Raw genomic sequence first — 14,362 nt, 5'->3', positions numbered from 1 at the left:
TACTGGAGTGGGGTGCCATTGCCTTCTCTGGAACTGAATCCTGGATATCCCCTAAACAGGGAAAGGAGTATACGTGTAACTCAGAAGGTAGAAAAACATAACTGTGGTCCTACAGCTTTGATGCCACAACTAGGTTCATTCACATCTCTGCTTCACCACTTCTAAGACGCGTGACAACGGGCAATTCAATTACCCTGAAACTCCGTTTTCCCTTCTTCAAAAGTGGGAGAAAAATATTATCGTATGATGGTGAGAGGACTTGAGATAATGCGCGTAATGTGGTTAACACAGTGCCTGGCACACAGGAAGCGCTGAATACGTAGAAGCTGTTACTTTTACATTTGAAACAGAAAATCAAGGAAAGGTTACAATGAGAGAATTTCTAAGTGCACAGAACTGTTTTACAGAACTTCTGGAGTACTATGCGCATGCGCCAGTCCGCGAACTACGCCTAGGACGGGCACTGCGCATGCGCCGGAAGTTGCAGCCGGGAAGCCAGCGAGGTCGGTTCCGCCCGAGTCTAACATGGCGGCGCCCTTTGTCTGCTCTGAAGTGCCGTCCCCGGCCTTCTCGCGGCCGTGATGCACCTCCTTCTGTGGTGGGGTCCAGGACATGGCAGGTGAGGGTCAGCAAGCACCCGGGGCCGGGGGAGTCCCAGGAGTCGGGCGGAGGCGGCGGAGGATGGGACGCGGCGGGACGCCGGGGACGGTTGTGTGGGGGAGGGGAGGGAAGTGGACTGGGACGGGAACCCGGACTGAGGGGACCCCGCACATGAGGGTGCAGGACAAATGGGTAGGGGGGCGCTGCCCGGCGAGCGGGCGGATAGTGGGCGGGCGGACTGGACTCGCCGTCCCGGCGAGGGAGCGCGAGTCGCCTCCGGGCTGGGTGACACCCCAGCTGGTAGCATCTCCGCCCCCGCTGCCCGGCTGTCACCGCCCCTTGACCCCGCGTGCCGCGGCGGGTGGGCGTTCTGAGGCCGCGAGGTGGCGGGGTGCCAGCGCAGCTCACTTTGGCCGGCGGGGCTGGAGGACACATGCCTGTGAGGGCCTAGAAGGAGTTTGTCGTGGTGGAGACCGATACTGCCCCTGTATGAGATCCCTTCATTCATTCATTCGTTCCACAGACGGTGGTTCAACTCCTGATGTGTTCAGAGGATAGAGTGAGTGGTTAAAAAGTGTAGGCTGTGGAGCCAAGCAGCCGGATTTGAATCCTGTCTTGGTGCTTGCCAACTGTGTCCTTAGGCACGTTGGTTCCTCGCCTCGTGCCTCGGTTTTCTTATCCTTAAAGCATGGTTGAGAATAAAATCTGCCTCCTAAAACGATTATAAAGGTTAAATGAGGTAATCGGTGTAAAGTGCTAAGAAGGCCTGCTGGCACAAAGTAAATGCTGTGTGTGCTTGTTGCTGTTATTTTTTGTATAATCATCATCACCCAAAGCTCAGAAACTCAAGTGGGAGACATACTGCAATGTAGGCAATTCTGATATGATGGAAAAAAAGCAGAAAACACTGGAAACACTGAGTAGAGGCACCTCACTCAGTTTAGGCAAATCCAGGAAGGCTTCTGTTCCCCAGGAAACAGAACTGGAGGATTCTTGGAGAGTGCAGGCAGAGAAGGGGAAGAGTGTTCTCAGCTGAAGATGGAAGGTGTGAGAAAGCTGCCTAGGGACAGAGATGAAAGACACTAGTGTATGGTTTGGTCCTCCGGGGTCTTGTTTGGGGAGGGAAAGCAGCCATGGGACAAGAGGCATCCTTAGTTCCCCAACCACGGATCCTGTAGTGGAATCTCCCCTAGGGAAGTTTTTAAACCTAGCTGTGGACTTGCAATTTTAGTTAATGAGAACACATTTAAGAATCAGATTTGTGGATTAGAAAGATCATGCTAGTGAAGACTGTATTAAAGGGAATGGGCCTGGAGGCCAGTTAAGAGGCTACTAGAACTGTGGAGGTGAGAGATGACCATGGCCTTGAGTTAGATAAGAGGCAGAAGGTGGGGAGAGATGTGTTGGCGGTAGACTTAACCAAAGTTGGTGATGACTTAGATGGGGGATTTAGGGGCTGGGGGAGAGGTCAGGGTTGGCTCTGAATTTTTGACTGGTGGATGGCGATGCTGCTCAGTGGGATAGGGAACAGGATAGGGAGGGGATTTAAGAAGAGAAGATATATTTTGTTTTGAATATGTCTGTGGTTAGTGCCTGTAAAACTTTCAAGTGGAACTGTCCATTGGTGATCTAGCATCCATCAAAAGTCATGACAGTTATGGGAAGGGATGTGTCACCTGGGTGAGGGTCTGGAGTGAGAAGCATGGTTTCTGGGACATCCCTGGGGAATGCTAGTGCAGTAAGACTACTTGGGCACAGCCTCATTGCTTTTGCTTATCAATCTTGTGTTATGTCTTTTGATCAGCAGGCTTTCCCGAGTGTAGGGGGCTTTCCTGAGTGTAGGGGGCTTTCCTGAGAGTAGGGACTGGGACTAGGTTTATTCATCTTTGTGTCCCAGCTGTCCAGCACAGGGTCTGGCCTGCAGCAGCCCAGTCACAATCCAGTGTAACATTTATTGAGCACTGCCTTTGTGCCAGACTTAGTGCTCAGTGCTCTGTATTTGCCTGTATTTGGTGGATACAAGAGCAGCTCTTAGAATCCTGCAGGTTCTCATCAGATTTTCTGTTTGGTCTTTGATTCAGGTAATGAGCTGGAGGAGGAGAGCCAAGCTGGAGTTTCCCCAGACAAACTGTTGGAACAGAGTAGCCTGGGCTACTTGGAAATCTGAGGTAAGTTTGTTAAGACTCAAAGATGAAACAATCCAGGAGGTCAGTTTGTCCTTCTTCTCTAGGCACAGCGTGCTTCAACTCACCCTTTTGAGACAACTTTTTCTTTAAAAGTGTACAGTAATGACAAAATCCTAGTTAGTTTGGTTAGGAGAATGTTGATAACATTGTTGTCATTTTACTGACAAAGATCATGCTAGATTAATCCCTGGGCAGCGTTCACACCTTGTTTTAATTAAGTACAATCTAAAATGCTCCAAAATGTAGTGGCTGAAAGGAAATAGAAGTTTATTCCTGTCCCTTAACAGTCTGGGAGTAGGCAGTCCAGAACTGTGAGAGTAGCTCAGTCTGTTCTGCAGTCATCCAGAAGCAGGGTTCCATTGATCATGTGGCTCTTCTTGCTCAAAGGCTTCCATCTCATGGTCTGAGCAGGCTGCTCTGGATCCTGCCATTGTGTATGCATTCCATATGGCAGAGAGGGAAAGACAGAGTAGGGAGCACATACCCATTCCTTTTAAGGTTCTAATGTTTAAAGATACATATTTTTGTACAATGTGTCTCCAAACCCCAGCCTCTGGTGTACAACCCAAGGAGGAATCAGGACTGTTCCAATGCTGGAGGGAAGGCTGGCTGAGAGAACCTGTTCTGTTCCCAGTGTGACTGGATTGCTGCCTCTGATGGTTAGGCCTGAGGGAAGGCCACTCACTGTTGGAACAGGGTGGGGTGTGTTCCCTGGCCCCCTGGCCCCCTGGCCCCCTAAGGCAGGCTCCTCTGGCTTTGGATCGTTCGTGTTGCTTGGGTCCAGGGAGTCCAGGCTTGCTTACACAGTCACTGTTTTTTGTGCCTGCTGTGTCAGACACTGCACTGGGGGCTCAGGGTGTGCATATGAGGGAGATGGATCCCGGGATCAAGGCGCTCTTAGCCACATGGGTAATCACAGTATGGGCTTCCTAGGTGGCTCAGTGGTAAAGAATCCACCTGCCAATGCAGGAGACATGGGATCAATCCCTGGGTCAGGAAGATCCTCTGGAGAAGGAGATGGCAATACTACTCCAGGATTCCTGCCTGAGAATCCCATGGACAGAGGAGCTTGGCGGGCTACAGTCCATGGGGTTGCAAAGAGTCAGACACAACAGAGCAACTAGACAACAAAAAACAGAATTTCTGGGTTATGGGGTGCTGGTTAGAAGCATGAACTTCTAAGTCAAAGATACTTGAGCCTAACATACCTGGTCCTTACACTTACTAGCTGTGTGCCTTTGGACAGAGTACTTGACCTCTCTAAGCCTCCGTTTCCTCGGGTTTGTAGTGGGAATAATGATGACCTCACGCCAGCTTTATTGGGTGGAATTATTAATGAGGTAATGCATGTAAAATGCTTTATCTAGTCTTTGAGTCCACAGTTGGTATCTAGTGTTACTATGTGTTAATTAGGAGAGGATGACCTAACAACAACCTCCTACGAGGGTCAAGAAAGTGCAGAGTTGAGGAAGAAAAAAATGCTTAGTATAGGAAAGTAAGTGACCCTCTTATGTCTGACCCGGTTCCTGTTCCAGATGACTGTTAACCGTGTCTGTGTGTCCTTGTGCCCGGGCCCTTCTTTGCACATGCATGCCTGTATGTATATATAGGAAAGACATTTTAAAGTGTCAGGTGGCTTGATTTTGTTGCACGAAAACTGAGCCTTCAGTCTAGAATGCCAAAAGGGCAGCCTCTGTGGGCAGAGCTCCAGTTTGAACAGTTTGCCACAAAAAAGACCAGGTGTCCACTCTCTACTGCCCTGGAATTCCCCCAGGGATGGTGCCACACGGATGGCTCAAAGGTTCTCAGACCTGGTGTCTGGCAGGGTAACGGACACCACCAAAGGGCAGGACTCCAACCTCACAGGAAGCAAAAAACTCCCAAGTACATTTTGTGCACAAAGCATATTGTCCTAGAGACCATGATTTACCAAAATCTACTTCTTCTGCCAGCCACATTTTTAAATGATTGAAATAATAGAGGTCACAAAGAGTAGGCGTTTTAGCACCAAGTGCTTTTAGCAGTTGCTCCACGTGTATGTTCAGTGTCAGCATAGGTGTCTGGCACTCTTAGAGGTCCTCATGGCTATCAGTAGCTTAACAGTCTGAGGGCTACCTACGGTTGACCTCAGTGATGTAGTCACAGATGCATACAGAAAGCCAGGGCTCTTACATTCACACCTGCTTGGTAGGAATTGGAGAGATCAGCCTTGAGCTTCAAAGGAAGGAAGCGGAGGGCATGGTTAGAGTTGAGAGTTGCTCACTCGTTTCTAAAGAGCAGCATGCAGAGCCTCAGAGGTGGCAGTTCCTGCTGAGAGTCTGGACCCAGCCTGAAAGCAGCCTTGGTGGGTTCATTGTCACATCAAAAATGTACTCAGCTTCTGGTCTTAAAAGGTCTGGCAGTAGAACCTGTTCCCCCTACCCCACCCACCCCACTTCCTCTCCTGACCTGATTCATTTAAGCAGTACCTTTCCTGTCCTGAGTGGAAGGCTCCAGGGCCCAGTGGGAAGTTGTCTCCAGCTCAGGAGCCTGGGTGGTGAAGCATTTCTCATTTCTGTAGTCTCAGGGCTGGGTGGGCCCCTGTCAGGGACTTTCCTGGTTGAGTGTAACTCAAGTCAGCTGCCCAAGTTAATGCTTCAAATCATGGCTTAAAGTCAGAAATAACATTGTTTAATTTTGTAAGTTGTCTTGTTAAATATTGAATAGATACAAAAGAATATATACCACCTGAAGGATAAGCATACAAGGAACACCCATATACCCATCACCTCCTTGACACTAAAGAATGTTCCCATTACCTTTGAAGTGCCCCTCCCTGATCCTGTCCCAGTCCCACCCCAGCGTAATCACTGGATTTGGCTTTTACTGTGTTCATGCTTTGCTTTTCTTTTTTCTTTTGGTGTTTTTTCTTTTTTGGCCCCATGGCTTGTGGGATCTTAGTTCCCTGACCAGGGATTGAATCCAGGCCATAGCGCTGCAAGTGCGAAGTCTTAACCACTGGATCGCCAGGGAATTCCCATCTCTTGCTTTTCTTTATAGTTTTACCGCATGTGTTTATGGTGCTAAACAATGTCATTATTTAATTTTGCCTGATTTTGGACTCAGTACATCATCTTGTTTTTCTCAGTGATCTAAATTTTTTGCTTAACACATGTTCTTGAGGTTAATCCGTGTTGCATATAGGTGTGTTTAGTTTTCACTGGTGAGTTGTGTCCTGTTGTATGAGAATTTACGCATCCTTTCTATTGTTGATGGACGTTTGTTTTCAGTATTTTGCTGAGACAGACAGTGATACTGTGACCGTTCCTGGGGCACGTGTGTGCAGCCTGTCAGGATACACCCCATGGAGGAGGACTGAATCCTAGGGTATGTGCATCTTCAGTTTGACTAAATACAGTAATACCAAGTTGTTTCCAGAGTGGTTTCCCCAGTTTACTCAGCTGACAATTCTGCCTGCTTCACATCCTCCGAACAATGGTATCATCAGATTTAAAACTTTTTACTAATCTGTTGGAAGCTCAGTGATACCTCACGTGGTTTTGATTTGCATCTTCATGGATTTTAGTGAGTTGAGCATCTCTTCATGCACTAATGGATCATTCAGCTTTCAGCTTCTCTGAAAAAATGGCTTAAACCTTTTTGCTCATTGTTTTATTGAGTTGTCTTTTTATTATATGGAGACTTTTTTTCTCCCTTTTTTTTGTTTTGATATTAATCTTTTGTCAGTTAGATGTGTTGAAACTATCCACTTCCAGTTTGTGGCTTGTCTTGTCACTCTAGTTTTTTTAATGAACAGAAATTCTTAGTTTTAATGTCATTTATTAACTTTTTCTTAATAGTTTGCACTTATTTCTTTTTAAGAACTTCCTCCCTGCTTCAAGTTTATAAAGATATTTCCCCATGTATTGTCTTCCAAATGTTTTATGATTCTTAACCTTTTACTCTAAAGTCTTTAGTCTGTTCATAATAATTTTTGTATATGGTTTGAGATAGGAGATAATTTTTTCCTTTTTTTAAATAAGCACATCAGATTAAGCCTGTACTATGTATTGAAAAATACATTGCTTTTTTGTGGATCTTTAAAGTCACCAGTAACCACTATCATACATCAAGTGTCCACACATGTGTGGGTCTATTTCTGGGCTCTTCACCATCTCTCTCTGTCTGTGTGCCAATATCCCACCGATTTAATTTCTCAGTTCTTTTACTTTTTTCTATTTTTTGTTTATTTATTTGGCTGCACCAGGTCTTAGATGCAGCGCACAGAATCTCTGATCTTCTAGTTGTGGCACACGGGATCTTTACTTGCAGCTTACAAACTCTTAGTTACAGCATGTGGGATCTAGTTCCCTGACGAAGGGTTGAACCCAGGTTCCCTGCATTGGGAGCGGGAGTCTTAAGCCACTGGGCCACCAGGAAAGTCCCTCTCAGTTCTTATATAACAATTCTTGGTATCTGGTAAGGTTTTGGCTTTCTACTGTCTTCATTTTGGATTATGTTTATCAAATTCCATAAAAATTGTTGGAGTCTTTTATTAGAATCACTTTGAATTTTATTAGAATTGAATTTATTACATGTCAGATTGGATAGAGGTGATGTTTATATGACATTGATCTTCTGATTCATGAACATGGCATATCTCTCAATTTACATGACTTGCCAGTTTCTGATTTTGTGAAGTGAAGTTCGCTCAGTTGTGTCCGACTCTTTGCAACCCCATGAACTATACAGTCCACGGAATTCTCCAGGCCAGAATACTGGAGTCGGTAGCCATTCCCTTCCCCAGGCAATCTTTCCAACCCAGGGATCAAACCCAGGTCTCCCGCATTGCAGGTGGATTCTTTACCAGCTAAGCCCCAAGGGAAGCCCAAGAATACTGGAGTGGGTAGCCTATCCCTTCTCCAGCAGATCTTCCTGACCCAGGAATCAAAACGGGGTCTCCTGCATAGCAGGTAGATTCTTTATCAACTGAGCTACCAGGGAAACTTTAGTCAGTGTCTTTGCACTTTTCTCCCAAGCAGTTAGGGCCTTATCACACTTTAGTTCCTGATACTCCCTCCTCAGCTTTTATTCCATGGGTGTGTAGTTTGGCTCTTTTATGTTTTGGTTGTGCTGGGTCTTGGCTGCTGCATGGACTCTCTCTGGTTGTGGTGAGCAGGGGTTGCTCTTCCTGTGGCCGCTTCTGTTGCTGCTGAGCGCAGGCACTAGGCCCATGAGCTAAGTCATTGTGGTGCCCCGGCTCAGCTGCTCTGTGGCATGTGGGGTCTTCCCAGACTGGGGATCGAACCGGTGACTCTTGCATTGCCAGACAGATTCTTGACTACTGGACCACCAGGGAAGACCCTAGATACACTTATTTCTTATTTACTATTTTAGTTGGTCCTCCCTCCTTGCATCAAATACTTTCATTTTGGGATCACTTTTTATCTACCTTCATGTATCTTTTACAGTGTATGACTTTGGGCTGTAGTCCATGGGGGGCCATCTAGTGGTTACAGACTCTCCCAGAGGAATTGTACACCTCTCCATCTGGTGCCTTGATTTGATATGGGCTGTTTTCTGTGCCATTTTCTTTCCACTAAGATATAACCCTTTGGGACCCAGCTTTATTCTGGAGGGACCTCCCTTTTTGGGGACAGGGGGAGAACTTGAGCTTGCCCAGTTCTGCAGATGCCCTTGCTGCTCACCCTCAAAGCTCCGCTTGCTATCTGAATTCCAGCCTTTGCTTAAGTTTGTTTGACCTGTCAGTCTTCCTTGTTGATTTGCCAGTTCTTTGATGCATTTTAACAGATGTCATACAGTTTTTCTTCAGCATTTGTAGCCCTGTGTCGTGAGAGTCAGTCGGGGTACCTGGTATGCTGTGTTGTTGTTTACTTGCTAATTTATGTCTGACTCTTTTATGACCCCATGGACTGCCCGCCAGGCTCCTCTGTCCATGGGATTTCCCCAGCAAGAATATTGGGGTGAGTTGCTATTTTCCTTCTCCAGGGGATCTTCTTGACCCAGGGAGCAAACCCAGGTCTCCTGCGTTGGCAGGTGGATTCTTTACCACTGAACCATCAGGGAAGCCCCTACCTGGTGTGCCATGCTTTCAGAAATTAAGATGCTTCAGAGTTTCAATTTTATGTTTCATTTGGCAGTTGCAAACTGAAGATCAGAACTAAGACTTAACACCACTCATTTCTGACTTTTTGAAAAAATATATAACATGTTTTGTAACACTAATTAGTGTAAAGAAAGGGAGTTGCCAGTTAATGGCCGAGAATTTGCCCTTTTGGGACAGACTGAGGATCCAGTGAGTGAAGAGTGCCGTGTCTGTCCATGGGCGTTTTGTCCCTGTTTAAAGTGAAAAGAGCACACCTCAGAGAGCGTGGTGGGCTTTGGCCTTGGATCCGGGCCATGTCATTGAGACCTGGATGGAATGACAACTTCTCTAAGCCTTATTTTGCTCATCTGCACAGTGAGGGTGATCATATTACTACTCTCCCAAAGAATTAGTGTGAACATTTGATGAGGCTGTATATGTAGGAAACACTCTGCAGGCAGGTTGCCCCGGCAGCTATTCCAGTTTCTCCCTAGTGGCTGCTGTTGGACTTGTGCGCCCCACGTGTCACTGCCCTTGGGAAATAGCGAGCCAAGTATTTCTCTTGCCAGTAACCTCCCCTCAAGTGTTCAGGATAGTGGGACTTATTATTAGCACAGCTCTGTTTTCTCTGGACCCAGTCCCACAGTCCTTTACCAGGAGTCACTATTTCCTTACAGCTGGGTAATACCCTATCAGGCTGGGAAATCGTAGCCTCCGCATGGTGGGCTCTCTGGTCAGTTACTCATATCTAGGCATTTTTAATTTGTACCTAACCGATGAGCACATTTAGAATCTGCATTGGTGTTGACAGGCTGCAGCCTGACACAGTGTACCACTTTCTGCTCCTGCTCGCTGGGGACATGCTCTGGACCAGAGTAGAAACTCAGTCTTTTCGATCTTTGCCACCATTTGTGAATTTCCTGTTCATTTCTTTGGCTTGTTTTTCTGTTAGAAGATTTTTTTCTTGCTGTTTAATTTTTAATAACAGCTTTATTGAGATAGTCACATACCATACAATTCACCTATTTTAAGTGCACAATTCAGTGGCTTTTAGTTTATTCACAGAGTTGTGCAACTGTCACAACCAGAACATTGTCATCATCCCCAGGAGACACCTGCCACCCATTAGCAGTCATTCCCCATTTACCTCTGTCTCCCCCAGCCCAAAGCAACCATTTCTATCATTATGGATTTGCGTATTCTAGGCATTTTGTATAAATGGAATCATGCATTTTAGTCTTTTGTGTCTGGCTTCTTTCACATAGCACGATATTTTCAAGGTCCAATTCAAATTGTAGCACGTATCAGTACTTTCTTATTATCAAATAATTTTCTGCATGCTGCATTTTATTTACTTATTCATTAGTTGATGGACATTTGGACTGTTGTGACCTTTTTTAAAAAGTTAATTTTTGACTGTGCTAAGTCTTCGTGGCTGCACGTGGCTTCCTCTGGTTGCAGCGAGCAGGGACTACTCTGTAGTTGCTGTGCAGGCTCCTCATTGCAGCGGCTTCTCCTGTGGCGCATGGGCTCTGGGACATGTGGGCTTCAGGAGTTGCAGCACATGGGCTCCGTAGTTGTGGTGCACAGGCTTGGCGGTCCCACAGCATGTGTAATCTTTCTAGACCAGAGAGCGAACCTGTGTCCCCTGCATTGGCAGGTGGATTCTTGACCTCTGGATGACCAGGGAAGTCCTGCTTTGACCTTTTGACTGTTCTGAATAATGCTGCTGTGAACATTTGTCTACAAGCTTTGTGTGGACATATGTTTTCATTTGATTAAAGTTCTTTATATTTTGGGACTGCTAACCCTTATTTCCCATATAGGCTGTAAATATTTTCCCCCCAGTTTATATTTGCATTTGGGAAGTTGAGAATATAAGGGTAGAAATGTGAATGAGACAGAACATTTAGGTTTCTGACCTGTCTTTCATGCCCTTAAGAATTAAGTTCGGGTACCGTCGCTTTCTCATCATGGTCCCATTAAGTGGCCCCTTGGGACTGACCTGCCTCCTTACATGGCCTTGCAGGTGCTCTGTCTGTCTCTCTTTCTGTGTCTCTATCTGTCTCTTGCCCTACCTGCCCTCAGACCAGCAACCAGGCAGTGCTTAGGGTGGTTTCTAAGTTTCTCTCAGAAGCTTGCACTTCAAAAGGGGCTGGCTGAAAAACCACCAGGGTTGCAAGTCATTCGTTAAAAGGCTTCCAGCAGCTTTGCTGATTCATGCTGCTGCAGGTGCTGGGTGGAGGGGCAGGAGGCCAGCTGCACTGTTTCTTCAGGGCCAGCTCGGGGTGAGCTGCTTCTTATCCTCCCAGGGCTGCAGTCCAAACATCGCTGTCTTCTGGAGCAGCACTCAGCATCTGCATCTGAGGAGCCTAACAGTTTGAAGAAATCCTTAGAAGTAGAGGCACTGAATTCTTGGCCACTTTTTGTCCAGGCCTGTCTTAAGTTTTTGAGGTGTCTGAAAATACTTCTCTAAAATATCCTTACTCTTAGTTTTTCCCAGTCAAGTTTTACCAAATATTAACTTCAGTTTAATCCTATATGGAATAGTGAATGTACAGTTTGAGGTCAGCTTATATAGGTCATAGATATTAGTATATAGTTCATAGTTGATGTTCATGTCACCTTTCCCTTCTCCAGGGGATCTTCCCAACCCAGGGACTGAACCCGGGTCTCCCACATTGCAGGTGGATTCTTTACCAGCTGAGCCACAAGGGAAGCCCAAGAATACTGGAGTGGGTAGCGTATCCCTTTTCCAGTGGATCTTCCTGACCCAGGAATCATACTAGAGTCTCCTGAGTTGCAGGCGGATTCTTTACCAACTGAGCTGTCAGGGAAGTCCAAGTATATAGTTCATAGTTGATGTTCATGTCCTATATGGTTCCTGTTCCTAGTTGGAAATCTTATTTCCAATATAAGTAAAGTTTTAGATTAAAAAAAAAAAAAAACTAGGTGCTAGGTAAATATGTCATTTTTATTGTCATTCACATGGTATCTGTTATACTTCAAATGCATGCATTTGTAATCTTCAGTCTTATTAATGAAATCGTTTACTCAACATTTATTAAATCTGAACAGTAGAAGGGACCTTCGAAGTCACTAATCCTAATGAGAAAACAAACCCAGAAAAAGTCAGTCACATGAAAATCACGTGTTACATTGGTACATACATCTACCTCCTAGTAATTATTGGATTGAATACTGGAGTGGGTTGCCATTTCCTTCTCCAGGGGATCTTCCCGACCCAGGGATTGAATCCAGGTCTCCTTCATTGCAGGCAGACGCTTTAACCTCTGAGCCACCACAGAAGTCCAGTAATTATTAATAGTATTCAACTTACTTCTTTCTTTATTTTGGATTCTTGGTCTTAACTAGTATCATGGGACGACTAATCCTTACTTTGGAATTGTTATGTTTTATCTTCTTTCTCGATGAAAGCTGCTTTGCTCCTCCAAAATCATCATGTTCTTTGTAGAAAACAAGGTGGCTTTTGTTGTTAAGTACAAAGTACCTGTGCCTTGCCTTCTGGTTACTATTGAGTAGAAGAAGTATTGCAGTTTGCAGGGCCCTTTTCTGATCTTTTTTCAGGTTGAAGCTTTATCTCTCATGGGTACCTGGCTTACTGATGAGATTTTACATCCATTTTTGTTTTTATTATTTTAAATTTATTTAAAAAAATTTTTATTTGGCTGCGCCGAGTCTTAATTGAAGCACACAGGATGTTTTATTGCAGCATGCAAATTGTTAGTTGTGGCATGTGTGATCTAGTTCCATGACCAGGGATCAAACTTGGCCCCCTGCATTGGGAGCACGGAATCTTAGCTACTAGACCACCAGGGAAGTCCCTATGTCCGTTTTTAGACAATAGGGAAGGGAGGCGAGCGTTGCGTTCCCCGCTTTCCTGTTACAGATTGATGTTGCTGGCCTGGGTTTATGTATAATAACAGTGATGGCCAACAGCAGCTTTGTGAAGTGGACACTTTTAGTACCATCCCTGTTTCACAGAAAGGAAACTGAGGTGCAGAGATTTAAGTAGTCTTGCCCGAGGGACTTGACTAGCTTTGGCTGGATTCCAAGGCAGGAGTTCTAACCGGGTCGGTGGAGCCAGCTCCCTGAAGTCGCGTGCTGAATTGTGTGTGTGACTCCCGGGAGAGGCCTTCAGGGCCGTCGCAGAGTCAGAGGGGTTCATCCGAGTCTGGAAAAGGCCACCAGCTGCTCTTCTTGGGGATTTTCCATTTTGTCCCTTTAAGGAATTTTTGCTTATCAAGTTTTCCCAAGTGATACAGTCTTTGTGCAAATTACCATAATGTTCCATTTCCCTTATGAGAAATTTTTTGCTTTTGAGAAGTTTTCAGTCACCAGGTCTTGCAGAAAATGTCTGAAAGGTTATGGTTAAGAGAAAGTGAAGAAGCTCTGACTTTGTGGACATTTTTTTTCTCTCTTTTCTTCTTTCTCCACTCCTTCCGTCTGTGTTTTTCTTTCTCGGTTTTAATATTTTAATCGATAACATTCACAAGTGGTAAAATAAAACAGAAAAACCCGGACAGGATGCAAGAGTGAAGAGTGTAACTCCTTTCCATCCTTCCCCTGCTGCTGTGAGGGCATCTCCGTTACCAGGTTCTTGTACGTCCCTCCAGAGTTGTGGGCATTTTCTTTGAAATGTGAGTAAGAGGTCGGAATTCTCAGCCTGGGATGTGGTGGTGGACAAATAGCATGGCCCAGCTTCTCCCGGGCAGGGTTGGGTACTAAATGGTAAGGGATGCTGAGATACTTAAAGCTTTCAAAGGATGCTGATATTCAACAGGAGGACTGCTTGCACATGCTGCTCAGCAAGACCCACAGTGAGTGTGTTGGGTTCTGGGCACCAGTCAGCCTCATCTGGCGCCAGCCTGGGGGTAACACTGCCCCATTCCTCATGTCCTGCGGGACCAGCGCTGCAGGACTTCCTGAGTTGTTTTTCTGCTTCTGCTCTTGCCCTTTCGGCCGCTCCACACTCATGCAGCCAGAGTGACCTTTCAGAAATGTGAGTCTAACTGTGGCCCTCTTGCTTAAATCTGGCATGACCCCCATGGGCTGGGGATGAGGCTGAGTCCTGGCGTGACGGGCGTGGCCTCCAGCCTATCCCTCCACCTGCATTTCTCACCACTCTCTCTACTTGCTTTCCCCTCACTAATCCTTTACTCCCACCATCAATTCCTCACCTTGGTAAATGACACCACCACTTGGCCAGTTTCTCAGGCTAAAAATTTTGGCGTCATCCTTGACTCCTTTCTTTTCTCACAACCGACATCTTACTTGGTCAGCCTTTCTGTTGGCGTCACCAAGACATATCCCTAATCCGACTACTTCTCACCTTTCCGCCTACACCTTGTTGGAGGCCACCTTCCTCTCTGGCTTCTCTCCTGGTGTTCGTGTGTCCATCACACTTACCTCCTTGTAGTCACTCTTTTGTTCTCAGCCTCACCGCACCCCCAGGGCATACTAGCCTACT

At 46.0% G+C, this 14,362-nt stretch overlaps 1 protein-coding gene across 5 annotated transcripts in view; it reads left to right on the top strand.

The window, feature by feature from the left end:
- Positions 1–500: 500 nt before the first annotated feature.
- Positions 501–14,362, top strand: part of ZBTB17 (zinc finger and BTB domain containing 17) — a 29,112-nt gene continuing 15,250 nt past the window's right edge. For 4 of the 5 annotated variants that reach the window (XR_015143266.1, XM_086343868.1, XM_086343864.1 and 1 more), the window contains exons 1-2: positions 501–619; positions 2,682–2,768. The gene's annotated coding sequence lies outside the window, so the exon portion shown is untranslated. Of the gene's footprint in view, positions 620–2,681; positions 2,769–6,061; positions 6,153–14,362 lie in introns of those variants that run through there. The other variant, XM_086343866.1, reaches the window with a different exon arrangement.

Source organism: Bos grunniens, chromosome 16, assembly GCF_055505025.1.
Source record: "Bos grunniens cultivar Pamir isolate PY7600 chromosome 16, Bosgru_T2T1.0, whole genome shotgun sequence".
NCBI lineage: Eukaryota > Metazoa > Chordata > Mammalia > Artiodactyla > Bovidae > Bos > Bos grunniens.
The sequence above is the reverse complement of the archived record's forward strand: the minus strand, read 5'-3'. Positions and strand labels throughout refer to the sequence as shown.